At 43.4% G+C, this 13,256-nt stretch overlaps 1 protein-coding gene and 1 long non-coding RNA gene across 13 annotated transcripts in view; one reads left to right on the top strand and one right to left on the bottom strand.

The window, feature by feature from the left end:
* LOC126501495 (cytidine monophosphate-N-acetylneuraminic acid hydroxylase) overlaps positions 1-13,256 on the top strand; it is a 99,879-nt gene that overhangs the window by 18,064 nt on the left and 68,559 nt on the right. For 3 of the 9 annotated variants that reach the window (XM_050142180.1, XM_050142174.1, XM_050142173.1), the window contains exon 2: positions 7,029-7,146. The gene's annotated coding sequence lies outside the window, so the exon portion shown is untranslated. Of the gene's footprint in view, positions 1-6,823; positions 6,952-7,028; positions 7,147-13,256 lie in introns of those variants that run through there. The other 6 variants (XM_050142177.1, XM_050142171.1, XR_007591693.1 and 3 more) reach the window with 5 other exon arrangements.
* LOC126501496 (uncharacterized) overlaps positions 3,795-13,256 on the bottom strand; it is a 24,725-nt gene continuing 15,263 nt past the window's right edge. For 2 of the 4 annotated variants that reach the window (XR_007591694.1, XR_007591695.1), the window contains exons 2-4: positions 10,803-10,916; positions 7,522-7,910; positions 3,795-4,922 (exon numbers count right to left, since the gene is read on the bottom strand). This is a non-coding gene — a long non-coding RNA (uncharacterized lncRNA). The remainder of the gene's footprint in view (positions 4,923-7,521; positions 7,911-10,802; positions 10,917-13,256) is intronic. The other 2 variants (XR_007591697.1, XR_007591696.1) reach the window with 1 other exon arrangement.

Genomic DNA, 13,256 nt, shown 5'->3' with positions numbered 1-13,256 from the left:
CGCCTTTAACCTATTTTCATTTTACCACTCTGAGCCACAGTGGGGGCGGGACGTTATCCTGGGAATCCCCTGAGCAATACTCTAGGCTTGCAAACTAGACAAATTACTCAAACACTCAAGGCAGTTTCTTTGTCTGTGTTAATTTGCCAGAGGTGGGTGGAGGGTACAGAAGGGAAACTTAGGGCTTCCCTTCTCCTTCCCCCCATCTTTCTCTCTCTCCTCCTTCTCCTCTCTTCTCCTTCTTTTGATTTTTTTTTAAGGCTAAGTATTTCTATGTACTCTGGCTACCCTGGAACTCACCACGTAGCCTAGAGTGACCTTGACTTCAATTTGTAGACCAGGCTGGCCTTCAAACTCCAACTCCTACGTTAATCTCCCAAGTGCTGGGATTATAGCCATGTGCTATTATACCCGACTTGTAGGATTTCTTGGCACTTTAAAGATGTTTTTGTCAGTTTTCAGCTTATAATATAGCTTTTCTGTATGTCCTTTCAAAACAATCATTAGGTCCACTAAATAGAAACTTGAGGTTTTCATCAGATGAAGAAATGCTCTTCTATGATATCCTGATCATTTGTTCTTCTGTTCTCTGGATACCCCACTGCAAGCCATGAATCGGGTGATTCTTCCTGTTTCTAGGCCCGATTTTGGCATCTTGTGCTACTCAAACCTCTGCTGATCTCTGGATTTGCTTTGACTCTCATGATTTTGGTTAACAAATTTGTTTTGTCCTCTGCTTCCCTTTTTCACTGCACCTGCTTCATTTATGAAAACCCCTTTTGATCTTTTTCTGTTGACCTAGCAGTGGCACATGAATCTACTGATATTGTAATTTTTGTTTGGCGCCCCACGGCCCACAGTCTACTCCCTGCTGGCCTTGGAGGGCCTTCTGGAGCCGGCCGATTCTACCGCAGCTGCAATATGCAATGTGTAGGTTTAAACTAAGTCTCTATCATCCTATTTACCAACAAAAACTCAGAAGTCAGATGTGGGGGTGAAAACCTGTTCGATCAGAGAAGCCAAGAAGCAAGCAGATGACCTTGCTTGCATTCTGGCTGGAGGCCCAGCAAGCGACGATGTGCCACTCATGCCAAAACCAAAGATCAAACTCAAGTCCCTGCTCCTTTCTTCCTTGCATCTTCTCTGGCCAGTTCTGGTCAGTAAGTCACTAGCTTCTGCCCTGATTCAAGGCAAGCTTTATTTAACAGTCTTGGAGTGTCACAGTGTGATTAAATTCCCACTGCACCCTTTCCTTGGAGATTTCAGGAATTTCCTCTGCAGTAGTAATTTAATGCTTTTTATATTTATTTATTTATGGTATAATGATCTGTTCTGTCTCTTTAAGACACAAGCCACGCCCCCAGACAGGCAGATCTTTCTTCCTGCTTGCAGCCTGAGTCTCTTCCTTTTCTGTCTCCCTCTCAAAGAGGCTATTTTGGTCTCTCCCTTCTCTCTCTCTCTCTCTCTCTCTCTCTCTCTCTCTCTCTCTCTCTCTGCTCTTCTCCTACTTCTCTCCATACTTCCATAACCCACTAAATAAATATCCAACCTCACTCTGCATGGCGTGCCTATCCATGTCTCTGTCTCTCAGCCGCCTTTGGAGACCTGCCGCCTGGTCTCATGCATCGTCCCTGTCTGGGACTGGCTGCTTACAGGGACCCCTGCTGCCACCACATGGCCCACTGACTGTCACCACTCAGAGACCTGCAGCGTTTCTGCCACCACAGTTACTCAGGGATCCTGCAGCATTTTATTTTTACCATTACAATAGGGTCTTTGTAGCCCAGGCTTACCTCAAAAGTCATTATGTAGCCCAGACTGTTTTTTTTTTTTCTGGTGGTGCTCTGGCTCCAGTTTTCTCTAGCTGGTGATCTCACCATCCCGCCCGTTTTTTGCACCCTATCCTCGCCCAGGCATGGAATGCAGTTCTTTCTTCTAGCTGCCCAAACAGCACTGGTCCCATCCACGTTTGGTGGCACACTTTGCTGAGGCAGAGGTGGGGAAGGTGAGGCTTCCTAGTCCTCTAGACAGAATCAGCTTGTTCCCAGCAGGCCTCTGCCCTCACCCCCCACTCCCTTTCCTCAATTTCCAGGTCTTCTTTGTTATTTTGGTGAATAAGCTAAGTCAAAAACAGTGTGCAATCCCGTCCTCCAGTTTCAAGGACTCAGACGGCTTCTGCCTCTAAAAAGCAGTATTCTTAGCAGTGGAAAATAGGCTTCGCAAGTTTTTCCAGTTTCCTCCATTAAACTGCTAGGGAACAGTTGTATAATGGGGGACCCGGTTTGTTATTTCTGGCTGCTAATTCTCCCCACCTGCCTAGCCTTCCTCAGGAGAAACTAAGCTGCTTTCTTTTTCCTTTGTCTTTTTGCCTCTGGTTAGTTTATTTGAGGCATCGTGTAGCTCAGGATGGCCGGGAACTTGACTCATAGCCAAGGATGACCTTGTCCAGACCTTCCTGCCCCCACCTCTCCGGTGCTGGGATTCTGCGTCCCTGGGGCCTTGCTGACTGATTGCTCTTGATCCTAAGCAGCTGCAGGTTGTTTTTGCTGAGGACAGACCGCCCACAGTCCTGCAGGGCAGGACTCGGTTCCTGCAATGGCTTCCTGCTTCCTTTTTTATTTCTTCTTCCTCTTCCTCCTCTTCCTTCTTCTTTTCTGTTTTTGAGATAAAGTCTTGCTTTGTAGGTAGGGTTGGCCTGAATCACAGGATCCCCTACCTCAGCCTCTCAAGAACGGGCATTCCAGACAGACACATTAACCTGTTCAGCTCCAGGTTTCTCTGTAAAAGTGAAACTCCAGTGGGGTGTGGTGTTGCACACCTGGAATCCCAGCCCTTGACAGGAACCTAGTCTCTCTTTGTGTACAGTGGCAACAGGATTGTCACAATTTCAAGGCCAGCCTGGTGCGTGCAGAGTGCGGAGAGTTCTAGTCCAGCCTGGTGTGTGTAGAGTTCCAGGCTAGTCTTTTGAGAGTTTCTAGTCCAGCCTGGTATACAGAGAGTTCTAGGCCAGCCAGGGATACACATAGAGAGATCCTGTCTCAAAGATATATATATTGAATATGAATGAATGAATATGAAACTTCCAGCAATAAAATCTGGACTCCTGAGCTTGCTACTCTAACTGAGTCCTAGCACTTTTCTCAGACTCTCAAATGCCAGAGCCAGGGTTGTGTAACAGGCTTAGCTCCCACTCTCGCTTTTATCCCCCTGATCTGGATCCAGTTTTGTGAAGCGTTTGCTTCTCATCCCTCATCCCACATTTCTCAATCCTTAGCTCTCATTTCTCAACCCTCACAGTTGACCCTCCACCTTTCATACCTTATCAGTCCTCGCCCATATCTTATCCCTCACCTTCATTCCTTGTCTGTCCCTCATTCCTCTAGGTGGTAGTTCACTGGGAGTGTCCTTGTTATTGCTTTAGTGCTGATAAACCAATCCCCAAATTCAGCCAGTGTGCAGTTGGCCAACGTCAGTGTTACAGAAGTTCACACCGAAACACTGCAAAACAAAAATTTTGGTTTTCTTTCTTTTTTTTTTTTTTTTAAATCTTATACCTGGGTCAAACTTACAATCTTCTTGAGATTAGGACAATGAAGTGGTCTTGACCAAAGGGAAGGGGGGTCTTTTATAGCAAGAAGACTATAAAAGTGGATTTTGCAGTTAGCAGCTTTTTTGCTTGTTTTTTTTTTTCCATTTATTTATTTATTTATCAAAGATTTCTGCCTCCTCCCCGCCACTGCCTCCATATCCCTCCCCCTCCCCCGATCAAGTCCCCCTCCCTTGAGACAGGATTTCTTTATGTGGCCTTGTCTGTCCTGAAACTAGCTCCGTAGACCAGGCTGGACTTGAACTCACAGAGATCCACCAGGCTCTGCCTCCTGAGCGCTGGAGTTGAAGGCATGCACAGTCAGTTATGAGAAAAGCACATGTTGTGGGTTTATAGTCAGTCATAATGGAAACAACTTATAATGTACAGGTCACAAGATTATAGAGGAAGAAGAAGTTTCAAAAACAAGCAGACTTGCAGTTTAACTTTCACCCTGGGGCAATGATTAAAGCAGACACCATAGGGAACGATAGAGAAATAAATCAAAATTTGACTAAAGGAAAAATGGAATCAGCTGTTCCTTGACATCCAGGTAGCTACAAATGCCAGGTGCTGAAAGCCAGGGGTACTGCAGCGGTCATCTTTTTTGTTTTTGTTGCTAGATGTGGGAAATGGGTTGACAACACCTGTGAAAGTGTGTTGTCCATCTGCTGTTTGGTCAGGGATTCTACTCTTGGATACATTCCCAATATAAATGGTACTTCTGTCCACCAAACATTGTGGATAAAGAGGCTAATATCCAATAATAATGGTCAAAAGCAAGGAATAACCCCAAATATCTAACAGCAGATGAACAGAGAAACAACATGCTGTCTATTTCTAAAACATGGGGCTACCCAACAACGAAGAGAACAAACCATTGATCTGTGTGGCAGCGTTGTAGAGCACCATCGTCACAGTGTGGGGAGAGAAGACGAAAGAGAGGGTGTGCAACTGAGCAAGGAGAGCTGTGTAATTCGAGAGCAGGCATCGTTGCCTGTAGTGCCAGGCTTTGAGGGGTCCTTCTATGGATGGGAGCTGACGAGGAGGGACATATTGACTTCTAGAAATTCTCTGTAACCTAAAAAAATATTTATTTTTAAAATTTATTGTATATGTATATAATACATGTCTCGGTGTGTATAAGTCATAGGTGGGTAAGTGACAATGGAGGCCAGAAGAGGGCGTTGGAGTCACTGCAGCTGGAGTAGTTACAGATGGCTGAAAACCAAACTCAGGTCTTTTGCAGGAGCTGCAAGAACTCTAAACTGCTGAGCCCTTTCTCCAGACCTGCTCCATCTTTTGATGTGGAAGGCAGCTACATGGATGTGCACCTCTATAAAAACAAAAAAAGCAGAAAAGTACACACATGAGATTAGAGAAGCTTTTTATATGGCATTTAAATGGTTATTTTAAAATGCCCCATGGGGCCTTCTATTTGCTCTCTCAGCACTGGGGAGTCTGAAGCTGGAAGAGTGTTGGAGTTTGAGGCCACTCTGGACTACAGAGTGAGACTCTGACTCAAGAAGCTGAAATGGATATAAAAATATAAAAATAGTCACATGACCCTGACTAGAAAAGGGGAAGCAAGAACTTGAAAAACCTTGACTGAGAGAAGAAATGGAAATTTTAGGGCCACACACTGCCTGGAAGAATTCTAAGGTTAAAGTTGCCTCTGCTTTTCATCCTGATGGATATTTCCGTAGCTGGAGCTGCCATTAAAACTACCCTTTTATTTTTGCTGGAGGCTTGCTGTCAGGTTGTCTCCTATGCATCATTTTAAGCACTGTGGTAAATGCAGGAGCAAAGCTGGGTTTCCAGGGCCACCAATCGAATTACGGGGCAATCTAATTAGAGAGCAAGACTCGTAATCTAACCATAAACTTGCAGTCCAATCAGAAATGTACAATGTCATTAGAGAGGCATGATGCACATTAATAAAATATTCAGAGACTCAATATTAGTCTTTTTTTTTTTTTTAATGAAAGTTTGGAGGCTCCCAGGAGTTAGGAGAAAGACTGCTTAGTAATGGAGTATTAGTGATTTCTCTGTTGCTGTTGTCCTGAGACAGGATCTCATTTTGTAGTCTAAGTTACCTGGCTATCCTCTCGCATCAGCCTCCTGAGTGCTAGAATGACCGACGTGGGGCACTGTGGGTATGGAGGACGCCGTGCCATGGAGCACATGGAAGGTCAGAGGGCAACTTTGGGGAGCTGATTCTCACCATCCGCCTTGTCAAGACAGGATCGCTCATTGTTTCTGGGGTTTCACCTCCTGCTCCAGACTAAGGTGGCCCAAGAGGTTCAGGGACATTTACTTTCCTATCTCCACCTCCCAACTCACAGGAGCAATGGGCTATGGAATGAAGCTTTTGATATGGGTCCTAGGATCTGGACTCAGTTTACCAGGCGTGTGGAACAAGTGCTTTTACTCAGTGACCCATCTCCCTGGCCATTGTTCTGTTTTGGTATTAATTAATTAGCTAATTTGCTTATCGAGACAAGGTTTTACTATGGCCTCTTGTCCGGGCTTTTGCATTTATTTATTTAGACAATGTTTTACTCCATAGTCCAGGATGGCCTAGTACTCATGTAGCCCAGCTGGCTTCAAGTGCATGGTAATTGTCCTACCTAGGCCTCCAAAGCGCTGGGAATTACAAACAGGAGCCACCATGCTGGGCCAGTTGATTTCAATGAGAGCACCTGAGCTGGATTTTTAAAACTAAAATGGGAGACACGATACCAGATATTTCTTGGCACTATTACATTTGTTGAAATGACCATAAAACAAACACCTTTTCAAGAACTGAAACAAGGATATTTGTCAAATGGGGGAAGTAGACTGGTGAGAAATAGAGGTGTCTCATAAGATCTCAGCTTGGGCTCTAAGCCCTAGGTACTAGCAAGATAGAAGTATACCGACAGAGCATCAAGCAGATCAGAAGGCACTGAGCCTAGAACTAAATTCTACGTCCAGATCCTTCCTTTGTATAAAGGAAATATTGACATTTTTCCTGATACAACTAAAAGTGTTTACAGTAGACTGATTCACTTCCAGAGAAGTACAACATTCAGGAGAAAGGTAAAGTTCTCCTTAGGGTTTTCTGTTAGACCACATTTTCATATCTACAACACACACGCACACTTACACGCATGTATGCATGCACACACCCTTGCGCTGCCCTGGCAGAGAATTCAGTTTATCTAACTTCCTAAACTCTTTGCTTGCGTCTAATTGGTGGAGCTGAGAGAGAGAGAGGAGAGAGGCAGTGTAGTTGGCAGAGACACAAAGATGAACAAAAGTCATAGCAGCTTGCTCAGCTTCCATGTCTCCGGAGGAACTTATAACTTCCCTCTTTTACTCTGGTAATTGTTTTTAGAAAGACTTCCCGGCCACAAGAAAATCAAATCAAATTTCTAATCAAGCAAATTAAAATTTCCAGGCTGCCTCGCTGCTGGCTGTAAACATCATTTAAAAGAAAATCTGAACCTGAGCCTTTTGACATTCCCTGACCAGCTGCTCAGATGCTGTGACCCTTTTCTACTCAGAAGGGAGTAAAGGTATGCTTTATATTTTTATACTGTTCAGTTAAGGATATCTGTTCTATCTATATCTATATTTATATCTATATCTATACTGTATCTATATCTATATGGCAGTTGCTTATTGAGATGGCCTAAGCTGGCCTCAAACCCCATGTAGCCAAGGATTACCTTGAATTTCTGATCCCCCTGCCGCCATTTCCTGAGTTCTGGGATTACAGGTACACATTACCACAGCAAGTTTAAGGGTTTACAGTTTTAGTAGTTTGTCTGTGACTAGGAAGAAGAACTGAGAGTTCTTGGTGGCAGAGTTGATGATACAAAAATTATCATTAAAGATACAGCAGCGTCTACCTCAGGAACAGCAGGTAGGCAACTAACCGAGGTACTTACTCAAAGAGCTTGCCTCGCGTCTCCACCTTGCCTGCTCTTGCCACTGTCTTCTGGAGCCCACTCTCTGCAATCCACGTGCTCTCCACGGTCCTCTGTCAGCAGCCACTCTCTGGCACATGTATTACTTTCAGTCAGCCGCCGTCTGATCTTCCTGGCTCCAGACAGCTCCTTCTGCGGCTGTGTAAATATTTTCTGCTTTGCTCGGGAGCGCAGTGAGTGTCACAGCCAAGAGAGATACTGACCTACAAGGCTTCCAGGGCTTTGAGAACTCAGGGTCTGGACCTGAGGGTGTTCTGGTCTAGGAGGTAAATTGAATTCATGGATTCAAAGAGGATAGGAGGACTGAGGGTTCTTGGCCAGCTTTGGCTACTGTTTGGGATTCCTGTTATCTAAACAAAACAAAACAAACAAAAATAAAAACAACAGAGTGCAATCAGTCTTAAAACACTGCCAATAAAATGTTGAGTAAGATTTAACAGGATAAGATTTGTCAGAACAATGTGCCACTTGCCCTCTATTTCTGTTGGGGAATATCAAACGCCTTACAAATAATTCTTTAGACTACTCCCTAGCCAGCATTTGGGTACCTTCTGTTAAATCTTTGACTTCTAGAAAGTCAAATGTAACATTTTGTTAAGTTTTGGTTTTTCAAATAAGCATGCAACTGTTGTGAAGATGCCCTGAGGAATGGCATTAGGTTTAAATTGAAGGTTCCTGGGAAGATTGTGTGGGAATCACCTCTGTGGACTATTAGGTGGAATGGTCACCAATTCTTTCAAATAATGTTTATTAAAATTCTTTTGTGTGTCAAGTTGGGGAGGTATCATGCAGACTCACGTATATATATGGCTGTCAGTTTTCTAGGGAATGGAGAAATTAATAAACACAGTTAAAAAGCGAAATGATGATTTTTGATATGTCTCCCCAAGGAAAAGGCCATGGTGTTGTGAGAGGGTCATACCTATAGTGGATTTCACCTCCTCTGGGAAATCTTTCTTGCTGATCATAGACTTGGGGCTAGAGGTTAAGGAGCTAAATATGTGCAAAGGGATCAGAGAATATTCCAGGCACAGGGTTGTGCTTTGAGGAAATGGATGAAGACTAGACGTCACTAGGAGCAAGACTAGAGACTAAAGTGAACCGATGGGACAGGTACTGGAGGTCAGCAGGTGATGGTGCTTGCTGTCTATCTTGGTGACCTGAGTTTGAGCCACATGGTAGAAAGAAAGACCTGACTGTTGAAAGTTGTCCTCTGACTTCCACATGTGTGCCATGGCACATTCCACATGTCTTTGCAAATATGCACACATACGTGCACGTAAACAATACGATGAGAAATCAAATCAGATGGAGGAAGTGATCAGAATTTTCATGGAGACATCATGGTATATGTGCAACTGAAGTATGGACAATTGTTCAATGTATCTAAGCCAAAAAGTTTATCTAATTTGATATTATTATTATTAGCTATAATTATTATCTATTTATATAATAAACTGAGTGGAAAAACCCAGCAAACCTATCTGCTCTGTATTGGTCTGTTTGTACACATTTCTTTCTTCTGACTTTAACACAGCATCCGTTGTGAAATATAGGTCTTAGGGTCTACTCTCAGAAAACGCAAGCCAACAAACATCTGCTTATTTATTTATTTATTTATTTATTTATTTATTTATTTGGCTTTTTAAAGACAGAGATTCTTCTGGGCTGCCCTGATTGTCCTAGAACTCATTCTGTAGACCAGACTAGCCTCAAACTCAGACATCCACCTGCCTCTGTCTCTTGAGTGCTAGGATTAAAGGTATGCATTACCACCACCTGGATAATAAGTGTCTTTATGGCTAGCTCTAGGACAGAAAGGTAGGGGAAGGTTTGAGTGCTATTTTGTAATTTTTGGTTTGCTTAGGAAAATGGGACTCAGGTTTCTATGGCCTACCTGAAGAAAGAGTCAAAGGTCTTACTGGTCTAGTCTGTGGAGAAGGAAGTGGACAAAGAAGGAAAGATGCTGTGAATCTTCTATCTATCTATCTATCTATCTATCTATCTATCTATCTATCTATCTATCTATCATCTATCTATTCAACCATGTATGTTTGTATGTGAGTATGTATTTATTTATCTATCTAACCATGTATATATGTATGTATCTATCTTCATCACCATTATTCTATCCTATCCTATCCTATCCTATCCTATCCTATCCTATCCTATCCTATCCTATATGTGTCTGTTCATAAGGTGTGCAGGTATGTATACTCTCAAAGGCCAGAAGAGAGCATCAGGTATTTTCTTCTATGTTCTCAGGCTATTCCTTTGAGGCAGGGTCTCTCCTTGAATCCAGGGCTTCTGTCTTCTTGGCATGACTGGAAGTCAGCAAGTCCCAGCAACCATTCTGTCTCTGCCACACTCAGAGCTGAGGTTAACTGGCATATGCGGGAGGCTGTTTTGTTAAATAGATTCTGAGATCTGAACTCCAGTTCGTAGGATTGTGCAGTAAGTTCTGCTTAACCATTAAGCCACTTCCCCATCCCCTACTCCTCATTCTTGAGAGGTAAAAGGGATGGAGATTAATCTTCCTAGACTACTTCTGGGTGGATGGACACTTTGTTGTCCCTCTTAGACTAATATTCCCCTGCTGCTAAAGTGAGATAAATCTTAATATTACAATTAATTCCATAGTCTGAGTTCCTTTTGTAATTGTTTTAGCACAGTAGTTTAAAGCTCATCAAATTCCCATTTTAAACAACTCAGAAAATTTATACTTAATGTCCTGGGAATTCAATTCAAAACATAGGCTGTTGACTTTTTCCAACCTGTACAGATCTCGTCTGCTGGGCCTGGGATCGAGGACCTGAAAGAATGGGGCAGACTACAGCCTAATGCTGTAGACACCCTTACTTCAGTTTCAATGCATTTTTTTATACACGGATGTAACAAAGGAAGAGGTGATCCAAGAAAGTGTGTTTGAGTTCAAACACCTTATCGGAAAAACATGCTAACAAACGCCAGTAAACACATACTAAATATTAACAGAGCAGCCCTTTCTCAGAACTATCTCAGGACAGATCAATTGCCTGGCACTTACTATAAATTCTTTCTGGGGAAACACAAAAGCAAGGCAGAAGGCCAGATCCAGATTCAGGGTACCCTGTCCAGATCTTGGGTTCTATAGTTACGTTTTGACACCCAACCAGAAAAACGTGTCTTCTAAACTGAATGTAGGTATTAGCTGCAGGAAGCACGCAACCACGTCTAAGAACAATGTGGGGGACAAAATGCACCTGAGCTGTAAGGTCTTCTGAGTGTTTTCCTGAAGCGTCTGTCATCGGTCTCCAAGACATTGTTCACCATGCATCATTCTTTTGACTGTGTTCCAACATAGGCAAACAGACCAACTGAGAGAAGAAAGCCAAAGGAGAATTTATTTTTGTGTCTTCTGATATAATCTGATACAAATGTGATTGTAGGGTCTAACTACAAAGAACAGAATCAGCCAGAAGGTTAAAACCACGTAAACAGACCAACAGGCTGCGTGGCGATACTTACTGTCTTACTCTTGTTTTCATGTGGGCTTTGGTCCCTGTTTATCGGGCTAAGTGTTCTTAGATTCACTTGCGTCTATTTAAAAAACTTAACAACAAATTTTGGGATGCAAGATAATGGGTTTCCTCCTGGCGTTTTCATACAAATAGTTGGTTCTCATTTGCTTTCTTGACACATTATGGGTGTGTGCTGCCAGGCCTTTAAGAAGACAAATGTGTGTTGGTTAATTACAACACACCAGGGGCATCCTAGCTAGGAATCCATTTTCAACTTGCCTCCTGGTCAGTATCTGTGAGACTGCCCTTAAGGCATGAAAAAGTCCAAGTGGCCATCTAAGAAAGGCATGAAAACCATCCCAGTTCCTAGATAGCCTCACAAAGACCCACTTACAACACACCTATCTGGATCTTGTGAGGAGGCTAGCTTTCAAGTCCCAAGACCTTGAGGTCAAGTTCCAATTTTAGCCTTGTAGCTAGAATACCATTGCCTGTTGTTCTAATCCACCCAGTCCTTGGGTACTCTGTCATCAATACTGTTTGCTCACTCAAGGTCCAGCATTGCTCATCGGTTAAGGAGAGATTTCTGACTAGAAGTCTTGGAACATCTTCAAAATTCAGCCAGAAACCCAGTGGCAGGCCCCAGGAAGGATTTTCCTCTTGGGATGAGTTTCTGGCACTGTAAAGGGCTCCCGGACAGATTCTGTTTCCATCTGGAGCTGGGTAGCAGAGGCACGTAGTCCACAAGCAGAACATCCTATCTGGGGATGCCTAAACACTTTGACGGCCTCCCAGTGGTGGTCCCTGCCACTTCGGATTAGAAAACCTGAATGGCTTGTACAAGATTGTTTTTGTGAGAGATGCAAGGTGGAGATCCTGACAAACAAGCAAACTCTTTTTCCTAGTGACTGTCTCTGACGCTGTTTGAGACACTACTTATTCCTACTGATATTCCTCTAAGGCCCTATTAAGAGTATTGAACTGGTTCCTTGAGGGTTTCCAAGTTTGTGGCTCACAGATTTGTTCTCTGGCAGACCTGGTGTGGCTGTTTTTCTTTGGCCCACCCTCTCACAAATAATGGCACAGAGACTTATCATTAATGCTGAGAGTCCAGCCTTAGTTTAGACTTGTTCTTAACTAGTTCTTATGACTTAAATTAACCCATATTTTTAAATCTACATTCTGTTGCGTGGCTCGTTAGCTCGTCTCCATACTGCCCACCCCGCTTCCTCTGAGTCTGACTGGCGACTCCCTGGGCCCATAGAGTCCTTCTCTTCTTCCTCTCTCTTCTCAAAAATTCCGTCTATCCTCTCCTGCCTAGCTATTGGCCATCCAGCTTTTTATTGCAGTAATGACAGCAACACATCTTCACACAGTGTGCAAATACTCAGCAAAAACCTGAGAACAAGGGTCTGGGATAGAGAGCTTATGTGACAAGCAACAGAGTTTTCTTTCTTCTCCATCCTCCTCTTTCTCTCTTTCTCTTCTTCCCCTCTCCTCCCTTCCTTCTGCCCATCTTCTCACTCAGCCTTCCTTCCACACCTGATACGGTGGACATAGGACTGTCCTGTTGTCTGTAGGCATGGTTCTGTATATTTTTAAACGTTACGTCAGATTCTTAAGTGGCTGTTGGTGCCACCGTCCCATCTGGCAATGCTGGAGTGAAGTGTGAGTGTACATGCACATGTACATGGTAGTAAAAATAGCCCAATGGTTTCTGCACCTGTGCATCTTCACCCCATAGGAATAGGCGTGAACAGAGGAAGCGGAACTAAGTAAACTAGCAGAAGTGATCAAACCCAATGTCCTCCCAAAAGAGGGCAAAGTCTCAGCATAAACGAAGAGAGCGAAGAACCGGAGCTAAGGTAAAGGAAGGAATAGCTGGGTTATGTATGTACGAGAGGAAATCCAACATTCTATAAAGAACTCGAGAGAGACTCGGAGGAAGAAAATAGTGTTATATCTTAGTGCAGTTCTGTCAGGATCCCAGAAGGGTAGAATTGTGGATCACGACCACGTTTGCTCTAGGAGCCCAACAAACTGAATGAGAACATGCAAGCCTTAGTGTTCTCATCTTGGAGACATATTCTTATGGGATGCTAGTAGTGGGGCAATGTCTTTTGAACTGCATATCATTTTGCCATAAGTTATCTATGTACAAAAATAATGATGGAGTAACTCCTTTAATTCATATAT

This window comes from Alexandromys fortis, unplaced genomic scaffold, assembly GCF_014885135.2.
Source record: "Alexandromys fortis isolate MF-2015 unplaced genomic scaffold, M_Fortis_MF-2015_v1.1 scaffold_5, whole genome shotgun sequence".
NCBI classification, from domain to species: Eukaryota; Metazoa; Chordata; class Mammalia; order Rodentia; family Cricetidae; genus Alexandromys; species Alexandromys fortis.
Note: the sequence above shows the minus strand (reverse complement) of the source record. Positions and strands in the feature narration are given on the sequence as shown.